We start from the raw sequence: 22047 nt of genomic DNA on the forward strand, positions 1-22047 counted from the left end.
GATCCTGATATAAGGAGGTCATTGATGGTGACCCTGATGTAAGGGGACAGTTTAATCAGGACCCAGATATAAGGGGGTCGTTGATAGGAACCTTGATGTTGTGATGTAAGAAGGCAGTTTAAACAGGACCAGGATATAAGGGGGTTATTAATGGGGACCCTGATGTAAGGGGGCAGTCTAATCGGGACCCGGATATAAGGGGGTATTAATGGGGACCACCTTATGTAAGGGGGCAGTCTAATCGGGACCAGGATATAAGAGGGTCCTTGATGGGAACCTTGATGTTGTGATGTAAGAAGGCAGTTTAATCAAGACCAGGATATAAGGCGGTTATTGATGGGGACCCTGATGCCCTGATGTAAGGGGGGTCGTTGATGGGGAGCCTGATGTAAGGGGGCAGTCTAACCAGGATCCAGGAATAATGGGGTCATTGATGGGCGCCCTGATATAAGGGGGCCGTTTAATAAGGACATGGATATAAGGGGGTCGTTGATGGGGATCCTAATGCCCTGATGTAAGGGGGCAGTCTAATCAGGACCCGGATATAAGGGGGTCATTGATGGGGACCCTGATGCCCTGAATGAAGGGGAGACTTTGATTGGGACCTTTATGTAAGGAGGGACTTTCATGTTAAGGACAATATAACGGGGAGCCTGAGATGGGGGGGGGCCTGTTATGGGAACCGTGATGTGAGGGGGACTTTGTTGGGGAACCTGACGTAAAGGGGGGGGACTCTTTAATTCAGCCCAGGAATATCTGTAAAATATATCATGTGGCCCTCGTGCTGATAAGTTTGGAGCCCCTTGGCATAGAATAGTGTAGAATTACTTTGTAAGATTCACCCAGTCTCTGGCACATCGGGTGACCTTATCCAAGCTGTTGAATGTTTCCGTGAGATCTCATTGGGCAAACTGCCTTTATGGGTCACGAAAGCATTAAAAAACTGAGTTCCGATTTAGAAAATATAGTGATAGTCAATTAAAAAAAAAAAAAGTTGCAATCTGAAAACTGTCCAATTTTCTAGCACAATTCATAGAGGGCCCATAAACTCCGCTGAAATAAAGTCTCCGAAACTCTTAAACGGCTCGTTTTTTGAAAGAAGGCGGAAAAAAAAAAAGTGCTCTAAAATACGACGCCGCTATACAGCCGGCCCATAAAAACATCTTCTGGAGGAAATTTTCCCCACGCTCGCCTTTTCCTAATCCTCCTTCCAAATATATCGGCTTTACGCGCTTGATACATTTGTTTTCTAAAGGCAATCGCGCGGCCGGTCCGTACGCCGCCATTCCTCAAACACCCCTTGTCATATTAATTCAGAGATTTACAATTAGACCCCGGGACAATTGCATTTTTTTTTTTTTCCCTCCTTTATAATTCCCGCAGGGGAGCCGCAAATCCGCTCTGAACGCGGCCCGGGGATGATTAAAGGACGGAGGGGGACTTCAATGCCGCGACCGGAGCGGACGGCGCAGACAAATTCCTGGGCCACTTGAGAGACAGCCGACGTCTCCATTATGTTTTCAGAAAGCCATTTGCTGACAGCGAACACGACTCTACATCGCGGCAGATTGCATTCGCTCGTATTTATTTTGAATCCATAGCGATGGCGGCATTTGTCACCGGCTGCATGCGCGTGCATTAAACGGGCGCTCTTCAAAATGATCTCCCTAGTTTAAGAAGAAAGGAAATTGCCAATGAATGCTTTTTTTCTCTGTCTCTGCCTTGTTGCCTAATGTATGGGGGGGGGAGGGCGGTGTTAAAAGGACGTTCGGCATGGTTATGACGCTGAATATATTTGCCTACGACTACCTGCATTAATACGGGGGAGTTCAGTGCTGCTCATATGCATGAAATTTAAACAATTTTGCCCTCCCTTTGCTTCTCTATGCAATGCAGGCAGATAATGGCTGGTGGGAGGAGCAGACAGGGTGCTGTACATAGCTTCCTGAAAACATCACAGCACCCCGCCTCGGTACTCCTCTTAAGAGCACTCGACATTGATGCAAGCAGTGGGATGGATCTTGGGCTCATGGGGAAATCTTGGGAAATTTCTACATAATGGGTGGACGTTGTTCTGGAGGAGTGGGCGTTTCTAGTCAGACTGAATCTGCATGCAGACCGCCCTAGGTAATGCCCACAAGTCATACTGAGCTTCCATGATTGGCTCAGGACAAAGGATAAGGGAGGTAGATAATCCGAATCCACCTTTCGAAAACCGAGTCTCTCCTCCACTGTGGGTGTGTCGGGTTCCGGCAAATGAGCCCGTCCATGCTCCTAATCCTGCAGGCTGCACTTCCGATAGATTCCTGGAGGAAAATCTAAACTTAACTATTTTCTACTGAACATTACTTTTGCAGACCTCTCTCTTCAGCTTCAGCACCCAGCCATTAAAGGCCTACTAAAAACCACAAACAAAAACTTAAATTTGCCTTCCCCTGTCAACTGCAGTGAATTTTACCTAAATTTTGTCATAATCTCAATTTTTGATGACGCAAAAATTCAAACTTTTACTACTGAACATCATTTGTGAAGGCTTCTTTCCAATCTCAGCACCCAGCTATTTAAGGCCTACTAAAAACTACAACAAAACCTCAAGTTCACCTTCACCGTCAACTCCAGTGAATTTTACCAAAATGTTGCCGTAACCTAAATTTTTCATAAAGGAAACATTCTCAATTTTACTCCTTTCTACTCAACATTATTTATGGAGACCTCTGTCCATCACGGAAACCCAGATCCTGGGCCAACATTACAGTCTGTTAGCATCCACCTTGCAATGAAAGTGGCTGCAGCTCCCCGTAGTCAATTCTAATCCCGACAATGACTGTCGATGGCGGGGACGAGTTGTCACGGCGGCCAGCCTGCAATGTTTCCATACACTAAATTGAAGTTTCAAAATAATATCACTCTCAGTTACAAAGAGACACACAAAGAAATTAGGTGCTGGCGGCTGCAGCCCAAATCAAATGCAAAAAGAATCATATTTCACCCGAGCTCGCCAGCAGCAGGAAAATAAATAGAAATATAAGAGGCGAGCGGGCAATGATTCATTTTGATAATCTGGCCCAAGAGAGAGGAGCCGAGACAGCACACGGATCGGAGCATCCAGGCAAAGACAAATAGGACGCGGAGGGTGGGAATTGGGATGACAGTGCAGAAGAGGTCACATCGATTTTCAGCAGCGTTTTCACTTAGATGAGATAACCCCGGACTCCATTTGGCCCATTGTTCATATCCTACCTGTCCTGCAAACCATAAATTCCCGTCGGCGAGGAAAAAAAAGGGGGCCGTAAAAAAGAAGGATTCCACTTAGGAGTTCTTATGATTAAGTTTTTGTGCTAAGCAAACATGTTTTGCAGAGCAAGGTCACGCCGCGCGTTAAGGTCCTTTTAATAGCGAGGGCTGGTCGCGGGGAAAAAACATTGCCATCTCTACGTACGTGGGGAGAAACCGGCGAGCTAATTCATCACCTTTTGTTTCTGACCGACGTCGTGCTCGCGTGGATGAATGATAAACCGCTTGCCAATCTATTCCAATCTTGTAATGGCTCTTTTACATCAGAACAGTGGCTACGCGTCTCCCCCCCCCCCCTTTCTTCGGATAAGTGCGCTTTTAGTGAGCCATTCATCAGCCGAGCGTGAAAAGTCCTAATTGGTAAAGCAATTAAAACTGGCCAAGTGGTGCAAGTTGACGTAGCGGGAGCACAGGTACGGAGTGTGTTGACCGCAGGAGAGAAGGCCGGCTTGAGGGCTAGACTGCTGGAGGGGCAGAAAATAAAATGTGTTTTTTAAGAAAAAATTCTTAAAAAGGTTAGTCTACCCAAATCTGAACACCTTGAACCAACCGCCTGCTGCTTATATAACAAGAAAGTAGAGCTGGTGGAATTCCTAGTAGAGTGAAGTTGACTTGTCCCACACTGTGTAGAAGTGGCCATAAAGTTCCACAAGTTGCAGCTAGGGATGAGTGGAGTTATTTCACCTAAATTTTAAAAAATATATATATTGTTGAAATTTACCTGAATTTTGCAAATTTTGGCAAAATTTGCTTAACCCCTTTGCACCAGCTCCTCCCGACCCTTAAAGAGGTTTCAGATTCCGGGAGGCAGGGTAGGGTTTATGATCATGTGAACACCGTGATTGGCTGTCACAGCGATCACATGATTGGAGTGTGTTGACCGCAGGAGAGAACGCTGGCTTGATTGCTGGAGGGGCAGAAAATAAAATGTGTTTTTTTAAGAAAAAATTCTTAAAAGGGTTAGTCTACCCAAATCTGAACACCTTGAACCAACCGCCTGCTGCTTATATAACAAGAAAGTAGAGCTTGTGGAATTCCTAGTAGAGTGAAGTTGACTTGTCGCACACTGTGTAGAAGTGGCCATAAAGTTCCACAAGTTGCAGGTAGGGATGAGTGGAGTTATTTCACCTAAATTTTAAAACTATATATATATATATATAGATGAAATTTACCTGAATTTTGCACATTTTGGCAAAATTTGCTTAACCCCTTTGCGCCAGCTCCTCCCGACCCTTAAAGAGGTTTCAGATTCCGGGAGGCAGGGCAGGGTTTATGATCATGTGACCGCCGTTATTGGCTGTCAAAGCGATCACATGATCGGAAAGCTCTTGATCGCAAGGAGCGATTGGGAGCTTTCCATAAGCCGCAGGTAACTAAGCGCTCTCGGCACAGCTGTGTCGGCTAATTGGTATGGAAATATGCGACCGCTCAGCGCCAAAGCCTACCTGTCGAGAGGACACATATTTTGCATTCGTAAGGAGTTCTTTACTGTCAGAGCAGTAAGGATGTGGAACTCCCTTCCACAATTGGTGTTGTCAGTGGGACGTGTCGAAAATTAAAAAAAAAACCTCTTAGATGGGCATCTTAATGAACACAATATACAGGTGTATGGGAAATGATTTTGACATAAACACACCCACACAGGTTGAACTGGACAGGCTGGTGTCTTTATTCAACCTTATCAACTATGTAACCGTGTGATCATAGGTGTGCACAGCCTATTGCATTAGGGTGTGCACCGCAAAGTGAATATATGTGTGTGTGCATGTGTGTGTATATATAATGGCGGTGTCAGTAGAGCCGTGGACAGTGTCAGTAGGGCAGAGATTGGTGTCAGTAGGGCAGTGGACGGTGTCGGTAGTTTTTTTATTTTTTATTATTTTATTTTCAACAATTTAATTTTTTTATTTTTTTTTTTTTTTTTTTATTTCAGGAGCCGCATTACGGAGCTTTGGTGAAATATCAGGGGTCTAAACAGGTGGAAGTCCCTGGCACACAGGGTGATTAGGGTGTGCCCTGGCACACCCTGTGCGCACACCTATGCATGTGATCACAAGGCTTCATTGATAACTAGATTAGGTTTAGGGTTCCTCAATATCCAACATTGTGTTTCCAGCCAATGAGGGCCAATTTTTGGTATAGAAACAGGTCCAGGACAGTAAAACAGAGATTCCCTAATCCACAGGAGCCATTAAAGGCCCAGTGTACCCTTAAAGAAATACCAGAAACCACGTTAAAGTGTATCCAAACCCAAAAACCAGCATGGCTGCATTTGTTTTTCTTTTTTTCTTCCCAGGCTTTTTTCCTATTATTTTCACCCGGTGATCGTTCCACCAACACACTTCCTGTCCTAGGGTGACAACACTCACTCACTATACTGAATGCACACCACGGTTTCCGGTACCATGGCAACTGAGGACACCAGATGGCTGGGCCACTGATGGCCTGAAACCCCCTGGCATCATATGTTTCCATGGCATTGGCACACCCATCCATCTGATGTCCTCAGTTGCCATTATATGGGCAGTCAGGGTGTGCATGTGTGGATTGCAAGGCTGGCTCCTTTTGGATGATAATCCAGTCACCTGGCAAAGGTAACGCTGGACTCGGATGATCACATACCTCCTCAATCAGGTTCATTTGACTGATGTGTCCATATGGGTGATGTGCGTCCCTATGTCCGACATTCACATGGTTTGAAGCACCTACAGTATCTAGAATCTGTCAAAGCCCACATCTTTATTAATGGTTTACATAAATGTCATATTAAATAGGTATTTACAGTTTAGGATTTATTTTCCAGTACTTTTGACTGGATTTATGACATCATATGATGACAGAGTCCAGGGGTTGCTCCTTACACTGCCTGTCTGATTGGTGGATGGTACTTTAAATGCTCTTTCACTGCAGTATGCACTTATGACTTGCCTGATGAAGGGTCCTGCGTGGCCCCGAAACTTTGACTCTGTGAGGTAATCACCTTAAATAGATGTTCGGACGTTAATTTGAAGATCCATGGTGTGTTGGAAATATGTGCATTTAATTGTACCTATCCCATTGATACCAATGCATTTCACCAAAAGGGTGTCCTGATTTTTCAACTAGATTTTAGCAAAAGCAAGAAATCTGAGAAATCTAAATTCTGATCATCCCTAGTTGTGGGCTGTAGGTTCATAGAGTTTACTTAGGGCGGAGATCCTTGGTGACCTTCTCTAGTTTCTCAGAGCACATAACAGAGGGGAGAAGCACTAGAGATGGGATCTTAGACCATTTTGGTGTGCAGGTTTACAGAGCGTACAGAGAGACATGTAGACTGGCAGAAGGATGGTAAAAAAAGAAACACTTTTAAAAATGTTTCATGGAGTCAAAACAACTTAGTTGCCTCTAAGCTGGAAAAATAAAAGCAGCTAACTTTTTTGGCTGATGCACATTGATATCATGTGTTGATACAAACAAAAAAAAAAAGAAAAGAGCTTAAATGTGAAGGGAGCCTAAGGGTTAGGTTTCACTGTTGGGCAATGGTTATGGTTAGGATACAGGTGGTTCATTTGAAGAATTTGGTTTATAAGTAGGGATGGGCTAAGGGTTAGGTTTCATCGTTGGTTAAGGGTTAAGTTTGGGTTTAGAGGTGGATCATTTGAAGAATGTGGTTTATGAGTAGGTGTAGGTTAAGGGTTAGGTTTCATCGTTGGGTATGGGTTAAAGTTGGGTTTACAGGTGGTTCATTTAAAGAATTGAGTTTATCAGTAGAGGAGGGTTAGGGGTTAGGTCTCATCACTGCGTAAGGGTTAAGACTGGGTTTACAGATGGTTCATTTGAAGAACTTGGTTTATGAGTAGACGTAGTTTATGGGTTAGGTTTCATCGTTGGGTAAGGGTTAAGGTTGGGTTTTTCAGGTGGTTCATTTGAAGGATTGGATTTGGTTTATCAGTAGAGGAGGCTTAAGGGTTAGGTCTCATCATAGCGTAAGGGTTGAACATTGATTTTACAGATGGTTCATTTGGTGGATTCAGTTAATCAGCAGGGGTAGGTTGAGGGTAAGATTTCACCATTAGGTAAGGGTTAAGGTTGGGTTTACAGGTGGTTCATTTGAAGTATTTGTTTTTTAAATAGAGGTGGGTTAGGGGTTAGGTCTCATCACTGGGTTAGGGTTAAGCTTGGGTTACAGATGGTTCATTTGCTGGATTTGCTTCATCAGTAGGAGTAGATTGAGGGTTAGGTTTCACCATTGGGTATAGGGTAAGGTTGGGTTTACAGGTGGTTCATTTGAGGGATTCAGTTTATGAGTATGGTTAGTTCTGTATAAGATTGGCAGATCTGGCCAAAACTTGACCGCACTTGGCCCGTGCTCATAGAGAGTTTATTTTTAATGTAAGGAGAATTGACTGGTAGGTTGAGGCCTCTTGGGAACATTTGTGAGTTAATTCAAGAAATTGGACTTCAGCGAAACAGAGAAAGGGTTTTATTAAAGGTGAGAGGCATGTGCTATAAGGCTGCCCCGTAAAATACTTATGGCTTCCCATTTTGTGGGAGAGGGCAATAAGGTCATTTTCATGGTTAGCTAGGAAAGACGAAGATGTGCTAGTGATATCTGTTACCACTAGTGGAACATGTAAGAGGAACTTGTTGAGCTTCCAGGTGTTGAGTAGGGGTAGGTTAAAGATTTATTTGTTGGGTAAGGTTTAAGGTTGGGTTTAAAAGGTGCCTCATTCAAAAGATTTGGCTTATGGGTAGGTATGGGTTAAAGTTTGGGCAACTGGTTTACCCAAGTTGTTTTGACCCCAGCCCTTGCATTTGCCCCGGTAGCGCCAGTTCAGTGGCAGAAATCGCTGTTTGACTTTCTCGTCTGTGTCATTCAGGGATTATGTTCTGTCCTAAATTCTGAAAACCTATTAACAGTGACTGATGGGGCCTCTGTGCAAATGGCAGACTCGCTGTTATAAACTGAGTGCTCCGTTTTATTACTTATTCAATAGACTTTGCTAAGTAGAGACGGAACGCCAAATCCCTATCAATAGCTTTATGCCTTTTACTCTCGACGAACAAGCCATGCAGTATCATTTTGCGCGGCTCTTCTTAATCTTGGACATTCTGGAATTACTTTTAGTGCTTTCTGCTTTACCAAGGGACTCATTTAGCTCCCCCACCCCCACCCTTCAAACTTTTCAGAAAGCCCATCCAAATCTTCTCAGTTTTTGGCAGATGGTGGAAAATTAAGACATCTGACAAACTCTTCTAGCCAGTTTTCTGGGTTCTGGATAGAGTGAGGAAAGTTTAGAGCCTTTGTAAGATCTAATTGGGCAGATTTAGCCTCACTTCCTGTCTCTGTGATACCCATCATCACGACAGGAAGTAAGGGGAAATCTTCCCAGCAGGCACCTAGACAGCTGTGAGAATCAGAAAAATTGAGCTAGGAACTCCTTGGTTCAGCCCGATAGAGACCTGTTGCTTTTTCTGCACACACCTCTTCGGGCTAGGCCTTTTGGCTAATTCTGGGGCAATTTTTGCTACAAAGCCTAGCCAATGCAGTTATTTACTTAAATTATTTTTCTCCCCATGTGTTTGTCACTATGCATTTTTGCCTGTGTTTCTTTTCACTTGGATGGAGGATGTTGGTCCTCGGGCCTACCCCGAAGTCTAGGGTAGAAGATGTTTGGTCATTAGGTTCCTTCCTTTCTTAAACAGGGTTGGTCTCTCTTTGAGAGTACCCCTCACCTAGTACTAAGTAGCTTGGCTGACCATGAGGAGAGGGGGTCCGCCAGGCCTTTTGGCTAGGTGGACCATGAGTATGCCCTGCCCCTGTCAGGAGCCTTCCAGAATTAAGGGTAAGGTCCTACTTCTTCAGGAGGTGGACTAGGGACACACCCAAAAGTGCGTGTGTGTGTGTTTTTCACATGCACCTTACTTTGTTCACTTACAAGCGTTTTGTTTTTTCGCACCACCACGGGTTAAAAAATAAATAAATAAAAGTCTGCAAGTGGTCTGACCAGTCACATCTGCTCAGTTTTGGTTGAAGTGGCCGGTTTTGGGCGGTATCGTTCTGTGTTTTAAATGGCTCTACAGGGCAACATACAAGGTTATTGGGTCCAGATTTATAATCTTGATAAAACGGTTATCAAGGGTTCAGAAAGCATTACCAAGGGTCCAGAACCTGTTCACATGACTATCGAATTGGTCACAAGGTCTCCAGTGACGGCTCAGTCGCAGCGGCTTTCTCTGAACAGTCTCCCCCACCAACAGTCTTGAAGGCCCTCTAAATCAGATGGGACCACACAAGGAGACACCTTAGCACTGGTCACATGACAGAGTGGTGGGAACTTGGTCATGTTCATTTTTTCAAATTAACATTTCCCTTTATCTTGCCGACGTACGTTTCACATTACACAGGGCTCAGTAACACCTTTGGGCTGCTAAAAAAGAAAAGTCAACGCATGCCACCAAAATGCATGGTAATGCACCTGTGATATGTACGGTACGTTGTGATGCCATTCTTTGTGATTGGCACCCCAGTGTATTGTATAGTGGAGCCCAATGCATGCATTGCACCACAACTTCTATACCCAGGCGGCGTTAACCTCCATGCCGGGGCTCTATTGAAGGGGGGGGGGGGGTTCCATCAGATAGGATATATGGGGCCCCACAATTTCTAACGGCGGTCCTGGCAATGTATGCTAAAAAGCCTGTGTTACAGCAATGGACCTGCTGTATGTGCGTTGCGGGGCCATTAACTGCCAATAGCATGGGAGTACATTGTAGCAGGAAGCTCAATGCAGCACGGCACTCCCCAACGGATATACCCTGTGCTGCGTTTAAAAAAAAAAAAGGTTAATACACCTTCCTGTACTTTATCGTGGTGCATTGGCAGCCTATTCTGGACCTGTTTACACTTCAGGGTTGCATGTTACATGCACAGCTGCATGGTGGTGGGATTCATTTTTGAAATTTCACCCCAATTCACTATGGAATTTCACCTGCGTGTTGCATTACAAAAGGGGCCACGTCCGATATTCAGCACATCAGGACTTTTCAGCACTTATTCATTCAGCACATCAGGACTTTTCAGCACTTATTCATTCCAATGGGCTGCCTAAAGCCAACGCACATTAATGAGAGACAAGAGAGTGTGTCTATGGGAATGTTTGACCATTTTTATAGAAGAACATTTGTGAGGTCAGACACTGATGTTTGACGAGAAGGTCTGGCTCGCAGTCTACGTTCTGATTCATCGAACAGTCAGATTAGTGCAGCGCAAAATATAAGTTCATATGTTGATATGGGTGCAGCAGAAAATGCTCCTCAATGGAAAGGCAGGGACATCTCGTGAGGGAAAAACAAAATTCTGATCTGCAGTATAGTATAAGTGACTGATCCTCCACCAACAAATCCAAACTCTTACCAGATGTGATGGACCTCTGAACCAACAGCAGGTCATTCAGGCATGTATCCACAGACGGGATAAAGGTAATGGATGGATGAGCCTGATGGAGCAGATGATCCAAGGAGTGGTGTATCCAAAGGAAGAAAAAAAGCACAATCTAAGTACATTCTAATTCATCCCAAAAGTGTTCTATCGGGTTGAGGTCAGAACTCTGTGCAGGCCAGTCAAGTTCTTCCACCCCAAACTCGCTCATCCATGACTTTATGGACCTGGCTTGGTGCACTGGTGCGCAGTCATGTTGGAACAGGAAGAGGCCGTCCCCAAACTGTTCCCACAAAGTTGGGAGTATGAAATTGTCCAAAATGTCTTGGTATGCTGATGCCTTAAGAGTTCCCTTCACTGGAACTAAGGGGCCAAGCCCAACCCCTGAAAAACAACCCCCACACTATAATCCCTCAATCCACCAAATGATTTGGACCAGTGCACAAAGCAAGGTCCATAAAGACATGGATGAGAGAGTTTGGGGTGGAGGAACTTGACTGTCCTGCACAAAATCCTGACCTCAACCTGATAGAACACATTTGGGATGAATTAGAGAGGAGACTGCGAGCTAGACCTCATCCAACATCATTGCCTGACCTCACAAATGCGCTCCTGGAAGAATGGTCAAACATTACCATAGACACACTCCTAAACCTTGTGGACGGCCTTCCCAGAAGAGTTGAAGCTGTTATAGCTGCAAAGGGTGGAGCCAACTCAATATTGAACCCTACGGACATAGACTGGGATGCCATTAAATATCATGTGCGCGTAAAGGCAGGCGGCCCAATACTTATGACAATATAGTATATGACATAACGTATTGGTTAACCCACCACTTGAATGTAGATGGCCTGTCAAAAGGATTGGGCTGCCTTAATGCAACACAGTTTACCGCGTGTGTAACGGAGCGCTTAAGCGTTAATGGGCCCTTCGAGTTGTAAAAATGGACCCCGCCATAACGAAGCGGAGAGAAAAGCACCAGAACAAACCAGTTCCATCTTTAACGATTCACAATCCCACTCCTCAGTCAATGGCGGCTTTCCTAATTAATCTCGGAGTACACGGGTCAGCGCAGGCCGCGGAGGAGCGGCTGATTAATGCTTCTTACCGGCTCTAAATCACAACTGTATTTACTTCCAAAATAAATTACAAAATTACTTAAGAGTAAAATCGTCGTATTTCATTAGCAGCGTTTATCATAAAAACGCACTTCTAATAAAAGCGTTATATTGGGTCGGGCTGGTGGAATGTTAAACGGGAGACTGTAAAACCTTGTAGCGTGTTGTCCGTCCTCCCCTCTCCCCCTCCTTATCAGTTTGGAGAAATTGGCCGTTGATGCAATTTATTAAAGGCTTTGAAGCAACCATTTTAGAAGGAGGATTAAATAATAATAATCATCATCATATTAATAGTACAAATTATTATTGTACAATAAATCTATTGTACTGTATTTTTATTACTATACTAAAAATAATAATAATAATTATATATACATATAAATACAGTTATAATAATAGAATAAATATTAGCTTTATTGTATTATTATTGCTATTACTAAATAATAATTATACTAATGATAATAATAAAGTTTTACAATAAATATATTTATTGTAATTTTAGTATACTAAAAAAAAATATTAATATCAATAATAATAAAAACATTATATAGTATATACAGTAATAATAGTACAATAAACAATATATTTATTATATTATTATTACTACTATTAAATAATAATTAAAAAAATATGCTGTATTTACAATCCCAATTCCAAAAAAGCTGGGGCTCTGTGTAAAATCTACAAAAAAAAAAACTGATGTGGCAGGATTCGCAAATCTCATAAACCCATATTTTATTCACAATAGAAAACATCAAATTTTTAAACTGAGAAAATGGACAATTTTAAAGTGGCTGTAATCCTAAAAAAAAAAAGAAATATCCCTTTAAGGCACAAGATATAGAACAGTGCTTTTGCCATGTCAATTGTCACTTTCTATGTTCTACAATATCTGGTTGATCCTGTCTGTTCCTGTCTTCCCCTCTGTAAACTGACCACGTTTATCATGGCTGCTGATCTCTGATAGCGTGGTCAGTTTACGTGCCTTCGTCATCCAGCTCTCTCCTCAGCATCTCTGCATCGCCCCCTCCCTCTCTCCCTGTCTCTTCTCTAGTCTATGTGAGAGCTGATCGCCTCCCCGCCCCTCTCCTCTCCTGCCTGTTTAATTCCATTCCCTGTAGCTGCTCCAGTGCATGTAAAATAAAGTCACATATATTAATTACCTCTCTGTTTTATTTCCCTGTTTGATACAGTGTGTGTGTTTTCCTAAAATTATAATGCTAAATACCTCCATTTCAAAGCCCTGCTGTGCAGACACGTGACCTCCCTCTATTAGCTTGCCTCCATTAGAGGGAAATCTCAGCCCCTCCCACTGTACTCACATCGGAAAGGAAAGCAGAGGGAGGTCACATGACAGCACAGCAGGGGATTTGCAAAGAAGGTATTTAGCATCATAATTTTTGGAAAACACACACACACACACTGTACTGAACAGGGACCTAAAACAGAGAGAACCAAAAAAAGTAATTAATACATGTGACTTTACGACCACTTTAAGGAAAAAGTCAGGTCGTTTCGAATTTGACGTCAGCAACACATCTCAAAAAAGTTGGGACAGGGCAACAAAAAGCTGGCGAAGTAAGTGGTACTAACAGGGAAGAGCTGGAAGAACATTTTGCAACTAATGAGGTTAATTGGCAACAGGTCAGTAACATGATTGGATATAAAAAGAGCATCTTGGAAAGTCCCAGTGTCCCAGAAGTAAAGATGGGCAGAGGTTCCCCAATCTGTGAAAAGTTGCATCTAAAAATCATCCAAAAATTTTAGAATAATGATCCTCAACATAAAATTGCAAAGACTCTAAATCTATCATCGTCTACAGTTCTTAATATCATCAAATGATTCTGAGAATCTGGAGAAATCTCTGTACAAGGGACAAGGCCAAAAACCCAAAGGATGGCGGTGATCTTCAGGCCCTCAGGTGGCACGGCATTAAAACCAGGCATGATTGTGTGATGGACATCAATGCATGGGCTCAGGAATACTTCCACAAATCACTGTCTGTAAACACAGCTTGCCATGCCATACGGAAATACAAGGTAAAGCTCTGTCATAGAAGAAGAAGCCATATCTGAACATGATCCAAAAACGCCCCTGTCTTCTCTGGGCCAAAGCTCATCATAAATGGTCTGTTGCAAAGTGGAAAACTGTTCAGTGGTCAGACGAATCGAGAGAGAAAACTCTGAGAGAAAAAAGAAAACTCTGCACAAGGGAGAAGGCCGAAACCCAATACTGGATGGCGGTGATCTTCAGGACCTCAGATGGCATGGCATTCAGGCCCTCAGATGGCATGGCATTCAGGCCCTCAGATGGGATGGCATTCTGGCACTCAGATGGGATGGCATTATGGCACTCTGTTGCAAAGTGGAAAACTATTCAGTGGTCAGACGAATCGAAATTTGACATTTCTTTTGGCAATCATGAGCGCTGAATCCTCTGGACTAAGGAGGAGAGGAACCCTCGGGTTTGTTAGCACCAAGCATCTCTGAAGGTATGGGGGAGGAGGCATTAGTGTATATATAATGGGCAGCTTGCACATCTGGAAAGGCGCCATCAATACTGAAAGGTACATCAAGGCTTTAGAGCAGCAAATGCGCCCATCCAAATTACGTCTTTTTTGGAAAAGGCCTCACATACAGTATTTCATCATTTGTATGAGGTCCCCTAGAGAAGGGACACAAGTACCCCCCGCTACAGTGGGACTTTACGGGCGAACAATAAGAAAATCATATATTAAAAAATGTCATTTGTTTAGAAAAATATATTAAAAAAGCATGTATCAGAAACTTAGTCATGGTTGATACAGCACATATGAAAATAAGATTTCACATACAAATACAATATTGCGAGTTCGAGAATGAATATGAAATTCCTCTATTGGCCTGACATGTTTCGGGAGAATATCCCTTCTTCAGAGGCGTTTGTTAAAGAGGATATAAATATATTCAGTGTGGAATGTAAAAAAAATGTATATAGATTTTATTTAGAGAGATAGTTTGTAAAATTTGACACTGTCTATCCATCAATCTGATGAATCCCATCCGAGCTCGGAACAGCCCACACAAGGGTCCCCAAAAAGATGACCACCGCAGCACGACCATAGGGAAAAACCTTTTGCCGGGAACTAAGCATATAAGTACAGGTGGCTGGAGCGTTCCTACTTCTCGGGCATAGAGAATTGGTAAGTCAGTGTGAGGCGAGGAGAGAATACTACCGCTATCTCCGTGTTTACATGTGACCGTCTGTGATTGGACGCAGCCGATCGCATGGTTAAAAAGACGCGACCGCAACACGGTGTGGCCGCGATCACCGCGCTGCTCGCCCGATGTCCACCCAGAACGAGAGCTGCACCGCCCCGCCGTCATTTGACGGTGGGCGGGCGGCAAGTGGTTAAACGCCACGGCCTACCTGAGTATTGTTGCTGACCATGTCCATCCCTTTATGACTACAGTGTCCCCATCTTCTGATGGCTCCTTCCAGCAGGATAATGCACCATGTCACAAAGCTCCAATCATCTCACCACTGGACAATGAGGTCCCTGTACTCTAATGGCCTCCACACTCACCACATCTCATCCAATAGAGCACCTTTGGGATGTGGTGGGAAGGGGAGATTGGCGTCATGGATGGGCAGCCGACAAATCTGCAGCAACTGTGTGATGCTATCATGTCACTATGGAGCAAAATCTGAGGTACGTTTCCAACACCTTGTTGAATCTATGCCATAAAGAATGAAGGCAAAAGGGGGTCCAACCCGCTACTAGCAAGGTGGACCTAATAAAGTGGTCAGTGAGTGTGTGTGTATATGTATATATATATATATATATATATATATAGTGGAACCTTGGATTCCGAGCATATTCCGTTTCAGGATTATGCTCGTTATCCAAAGTACTCGCATATCAAAGCGAGTTTTCCCATTGAAGTCAATGGAAATGAAAATAATTTGTTCTGCATTGACTTCAATGGGATGCAATACCGCTTGCGGCCAGAGGCGGGGGGGGGGGCACCGGAGAGCCTCGGAAACGGCCGAAAAGGCCTGAGGACACTTCGGCGGACCTCGGAAAGACTTCCTACCCGAGATTTGCCGAGGTCAGATGTGCTGCACTCGGGCCTTTCCGTGCATTTCCGAACGTGATGTTCGGCTCTGCTTGGCTCCGCCCCCCCCCGACTTCAGGCCAAAAGTGATACTGCACACCGCTTTGGCCTGAATCGTGCTCATTTTGCCCGACAACACTCGCAAACCAAGTTCCGATTTTTAAAAGTACAGTGCTCGTATTGCGAAGCGCTCGTTAACCGTGTTACTTGCAATCCGAGGTTCCACTGTATATATATATATATATATATATACACATACACACACACATATACACTATATTACCAAAAGTATTGGGACGCCGGCCTAAATCATTCCACAGGTTTTCTATCTGGTTGAGGTCAGGACTCTGTGCAGGCCAGTCAAGTTCCTCCACCCCAAACTCGCTCATCCATGTCTTTATGGACCTTGCTTTGTGCACTGGTGCGCAGTCATGTTGGAACAGGAAGGGGCCATCCCCAAACTGTTCCCACAAAGTTGGGGGCATGAAATTGTCCAAAATGTCTTGGTATGCTGACGCCTTAAGAGTTCCTTTCACTGGAACTAAGGGGCCAAGCCCAACCCCTGAAAAACATCCCCCACACCATAATCCCCCCTCCACGAAATGATTTGGACCAGTGCACCAAGCAAGGTCCATAAAGAGATGGATGAGTGTGTTTGGGGTGGAGGAACTTGACTGGCCTGCACCTCAACCCAATAGAACACCTTTGGGATGAATTAGAGAGGAGACTGTGAGCCGGGCCTTCTCGTCAAACATCAGTGTCTGACCTCACAAATGCTCTTCTGGAAGAATGATCAAACATTCCCATAGACACACTCCTAAACCTTGTGGACGGCCTTCCCAGAAGAGTTGAAGCTGTTATAGCTGCAAAGGGTGGGCCAACTCAATATTGAACCCTACGGACTAATACTAGGATGCCATTAAAGTTCATGTGTGTGTAAAGGCAGGTGTCCCAATACTTTTGGTAATATATATAATGTCATTAGCATTCCAGGCTGCAATTGAACAATTTTTTAATGTTGATTTAGTTATTTTCCAACAAAAAAAAAATACGGGGAGGGGGGAACAATCTATAAAATTCTTGAAAGGTGATCCCGGAGAGGAACAGGGGGACACAATGGAGAGGACTCTTCTCTACCATCCATTCCCTGATTGGTGGGGAAGGAGCTGTGGTCGGTAGCAGACAGTCGGTGATGTTGAGGTGTCGGATCCCAATATTTATGAAGCCATATGGAGGAGCAGATGTCTCCGCACACACAATGGAGGAGACATTTCATTCCCTCTATAATCCTGTTGCTGCGTCAGCAGCTTTCCCCCTTTCCTCTCCCTCCATCTTCCAGCCAGTAGAGCCGACAAACCAACATTAACGCTTCATTAATATTTATACAAAACATCGACAATTAAAGAGGGAAAATCATGGCAGCCGAGTGCCATTGTTAGATCCGCCTGAGATCAAAGAAACCGAAACAAATATCACCATTGTACCGGCGCCAAATTTAAATATGCAGATTGGGGGGATTGTGATATCCAGAAACTCTTCTACCTCTTGTATGTCTCCCTTCTAAAAGAGATTGTAAGCTCTTCTGTTTTCAGTATTCTTCTCCATTACCCTAATAGAGCGCAAGCTCTTCTGCCTCCTGTATCCTCCCTTAAAGCCTAATAGATTGTAAGCTCTTCTGTATTCTCCCTTATATCCTAATAGATTGTAAGCTCTTCTGTATCTTACCTTATACCCTAATAGATTGTAAGCTCTTCTGTATCCTCCCTTATATCCTAATAGATTGTAAGCTCTTCTGTTTTCTGTATTCTTCTCCATTACCCTAATAGAGCGCAAGCTCTTCTGCCTCTTGTATCCTCCCTTAAATCCTAATAGATTGTAAGCTCTTCTGTATCCTCCCTCATACCCTAATAGATTGTAAGCTCTTCTGTATCCTCCTTTATATCCTAATAGATTGTAAGCTCTTCTGTATCCTCCTTTATATCCTAATAGATTGTAAGCTCTTCTGTATCCTCTCTCATACCCTAATAGATTGTAAGCTCTTCTGCCTCCAGTTTCATTAAAATAATTTCTGTTCGTTATTTACATAAATTTATTTAATTCATTTTCTGAATTCGGTCAAATTGAGTTCCATTCGAATTCCATTTGAAATCAAATTTATGCTATTCGAAATTCACATTCACTAGATTGTTTTATTCTGTTCTTTAATTTTCTATTCTATTCTTTTCTATGCCTTTATTTTCTATTCTATTTTATTCTCTTCTGAAATTCAAATTTGGGGGGGGGGGGGGGTCGGTCGCACTTACCCCTTTGCTTCCTCTGCTCAACGGCCCCCCCCGTACCCTTGCTCTCCATGGGTCATCACGGCGGCCTCCCGTTCCCCTGCTCTCTATGGGTCATCACAGTGGCCTCCTGTTCCCCTGCTCTCTATGGGTCATCACAGTGGCCTACCGTTCCTCTGCTCTCCATGGGTCATCACGGTGGCCTACCGTTCCCCTGATCTCTATGGGTCATCACAGTGGCCTCCCGTTCCCCTGCTCTCTATGGGTCATCACAGTGGCCTACCGTTCCTCTGCTCTCCATGGGTCATCACGGTGGCCTTCCGTTCCCCTGCTCTCTATGGGTCATCACAGTGGCCTCCCGTTCTTCTGCTCTCTATGGGTCATCACAGTGGCCTACCGTTCCTCTGCTCTCCATGGGTCATCACAGTGGCCTCCCGTTCCCCTGCTCTCTATGGGTCATCACAGTGGCCTACCGTTCCTCTGCTCTCCATGGGTCATCACGGCGGCCTCCCGTTCCCCTGCTCTCTATGGGTCATCACAGTGGCCTACCGTTCCTCTGCTCTCCATGGGTCATCACGGTGGCCTCCCGTTCCCCTGATCTCTATGGGTCATCACGGCGGCCTCCCGTTCCCCTGCTCTCCATGGGTCATCACGGCGGCCTCCCGTTCCCCTGCTCTCTATGGGTCATCACGGTGGCCTACCATTCCCCTGCTCTCTATGGGTCATCACGGTGGCCTCCCATTCCCCTGATCTCCATGGGTCATCACGGTGGCCTACCGTTCCTCTGCTCTCCATGGGTCATCAAGGCGGCCTCCCGTTCCCCTGCTCTCCATGGGTCATCACGGCGGCCTCCCGTTCCCCTGCTCTCTATGGGTCATCACGGTGGCCTACCATTCCCCTGCTCTCTATGGGTCATCACGGTGGCCTCCCATTCCCCTGATCTCCATGGGTCATCACGGTGGCCTACCGTTCCTCTGCTCTCCATGGGTCATCAAGGCGGCCTCCCGTTCCCCTGATCTCCATGGGTCATCACGGTGGCCTACCGTTCCTCTGCTCTCCATGGGTCATCAAGGCGGCCTCCCGTTCCCCTGATCTCCATGGGTCATCACAGTGGCCTCCCGTTCCTCTGCTCTCCACGGGTCATCACGGCGATGGTTGCTGTGGCTTCCCGTTTCCTCACTCCTTCTCCTCGGCAGCCAATCGGGGGTCTTCTCTTTTCGGCCAATCAGAAAACGGGTCTCACACCCACTTCCGATTGGCCGGATTCAGGATCAGTGTTTCAACAGCGCATATTTATTTGCTGTTGTAACACCTGGGTGGGCTCATGGCGCAATGCTCTACACCACGAGCCCACCCTATTTTGAAGCCTATTAGAGTCTCTGGCTCTAATCAGGTGCTTAAAAAAAAAAAACACCCCCCCCCGCCGCTGTAATTCGGGCGCCCGGCGTCTTGAAAGGGGCCGGACACAGGAATAGGGGGTGGCCGCGGATAGATTCATGCTATTCTATCTATCTATCTATCTATCTATCATTTATCTGTAAATCTATCTATTATACATATAGGGGGGGGCAGCATGATAGAGGAGGCGGTGCCCGGGGGCCTCTAATGGGGCGGGCCGCCACTGCTATAGGTACTGTAAATATCTCAGTTTAGGAGATATTTACTGTATACTGCGCCGATGAGGTCACCTGCGCATGCGCTCTGAAGGAACGGCCGCCAGGAGTGTGTGCCGTGACCGGCGGCTCCCGCGCACCGCAGGAGTGACGATTTGCTGCTACGGCCAATCACACAGCCGGAGTCCACGCCCCCCGGAAGGGAGACGGGCGAAAATGGATGCGGCCTGCTGCGGGGACGGCGCGGGCTTTCATTCGCAGGCAAGTGTCACATAATGTGCTAGTATGCGATGCATACTAGCACATTATGCCTTTACTTTGCAGGGAAGAAGACAGGAAGAAAAACCCACCAGGGTTTAACTTCCTCTTTAAACCCATCCGTTGCCAGAAGAGTCATTGGGGCAGGATAGAAAATGGTCTGATAAGTCGTAGGCAGAGTCAGGTCCTGTAGGGCAAGAGGCCTGAACTGAACTTTCCATATTACGTATAATGGAGTCTTCCTGAAATCATAGTAAAAAAAAAAAATTTTTTTAAATCAATCGGGAAAAAAATAAATAATAAAAAAAGTAAATGTAATAAAAAAAAATGTAAAAAGCAATCGGGAAAAAAATAAAAATAAAATATAATAAAAAAAATAAATAAATCAATTGGGAAAAAAATAAATAAAAATAAAATATAATAATAAAAATAAAAAAATCAATTGGGGAAAAAATAAAAAAATTAAAAAAATCAACCGGGAACAAAAAAAAAATCCAAAAATAATGTGCCTAAAAATGTTTATATCTTTATCAGAATCCAAGAGAATTGGACAAAAGTAAAGTCCCATGGAAGGAATTCTGCAAGTACGCTCTGACGTTTTCTTAAGAATTCCCAAATATCGTCGTCTGTTGAATCCATTTCATTTCAATCATTTATATTTAAACCTGCGGGTGTGAGGAAGAGTTATTGGACTCCAGGGTGAGGGGAGGGGGCTGCGGATTCCCAGTGCCGGTTATTCCCCCAAGCCCGGCTTCCTTCCCAGGATATTTCTATTTATTGATGTGCTTTTCACAGATCAGCATTTAATAAACCTTAGAATAACAAGAGAAAGAACATAAAAAAAAGAATAAAATTCATCTTAAATTAATTACTCTTAATAGCTCCTCCTATTCTGGCGCCTATTAGATCTGCAACCCAAAAGATCACGTGCACACAACTCAGCTTTCCTAACATGTATGTAATTCACCACAAGCCCTGATGAAGAGGGACCGGTGACCCCAGAATCACACCGATTGATATTTGTGACCTCCTTGTGGCTAATAAGTTTTTACTGGACCTCAATTTATCAGTTGGGGACACCGAGGTTCCTACAGATGCCTAAAAACTCTTCATCAAGGAACATACGGATGTGGATAATACGGCCTGTCCTTCTGCCCTTGTGCCTCTCCTCCACACCCTTCCACATCGCACTTACTTGCAATTCCTGACAATTAAAATGAAAGCCAGGAGTTTGTGTGTAAATGCAGAAGCAGTTATTGTAAAAAAAAAAAAAATTCTAACCCTTTTGACACAGTGTTTGTAAACATTGAGGCAAGAGATAGAGAGATACCAAGTAAGTTTATAAATAATGTTACTTTGTATCTCTATCTCTAGCCTGATCAAGGTTTATAAACACTGTTACTTTGCATCTCTATCTCCTGCCTGATCAATGTTTATAAACACTGTTATGCCCCGTACACACGGTTGGATTTTTTGACGGAAAATGTGTGATAGGACCTTGTTGTCGGAAATTTTGACCGTGTGTGGGCTCCATCACACATTTTCCATCGGATTTTCCGACACACAAAGTTTGAGAGCAAGCTATAAAATTTTCCGACAACAAAATCCGTTGTGTGAAATTCCGATCGTGTGTACACAAATCCGACGGACAAAGTGCCACGCATGCTCAGAATAAATAAAGAGATGAAAGCTATTGGCCACTGCTCCGTTTATAGTCCCGACGTACGTGTTTTACGTCACCGCGTTCAGAATGATCGGATTTTCCGACAACTTTGTGTGACCGTGTGTATGCAAGACAAGTTTGAGCCAACATCCGTCGGAAAAAATCCATGGATTTTGTTGTCGGAATGTCCGATCAATGTCCGACCGTGTGTACGGGGCATTACTCTGCATCTCTAGCTCCTGCCTGATCAATGTTACTTTGTATCTACTCATTTCCTACCTGAACAATGTTATAAACAATAGGGG

At 44.3% G+C, this 22047-nt stretch overlaps 1 protein-coding gene across 7 annotated transcripts in view; it reads right to left on the bottom strand.

The window, feature by feature from the left end:
• The window catches only part of DACH2 (dachshund family transcription factor 2), a 653893-nt gene that overhangs the window by 62161 nt on the left and 569685 nt on the right, over window positions 1-22047 (bottom strand). The gene's annotated exons all lie outside the window — the stretch shown is intronic.

The sequence above is a fragment of the Aquarana catesbeiana genome, linkage group LG09, assembly GCF_042186555.1.
Source record: "Aquarana catesbeiana isolate 2022-GZ linkage group LG09, ASM4218655v1, whole genome shotgun sequence".
NCBI classification, from domain to species: Eukaryota; Metazoa; Chordata; class Amphibia; order Anura; family Ranidae; genus Aquarana; species Aquarana catesbeiana.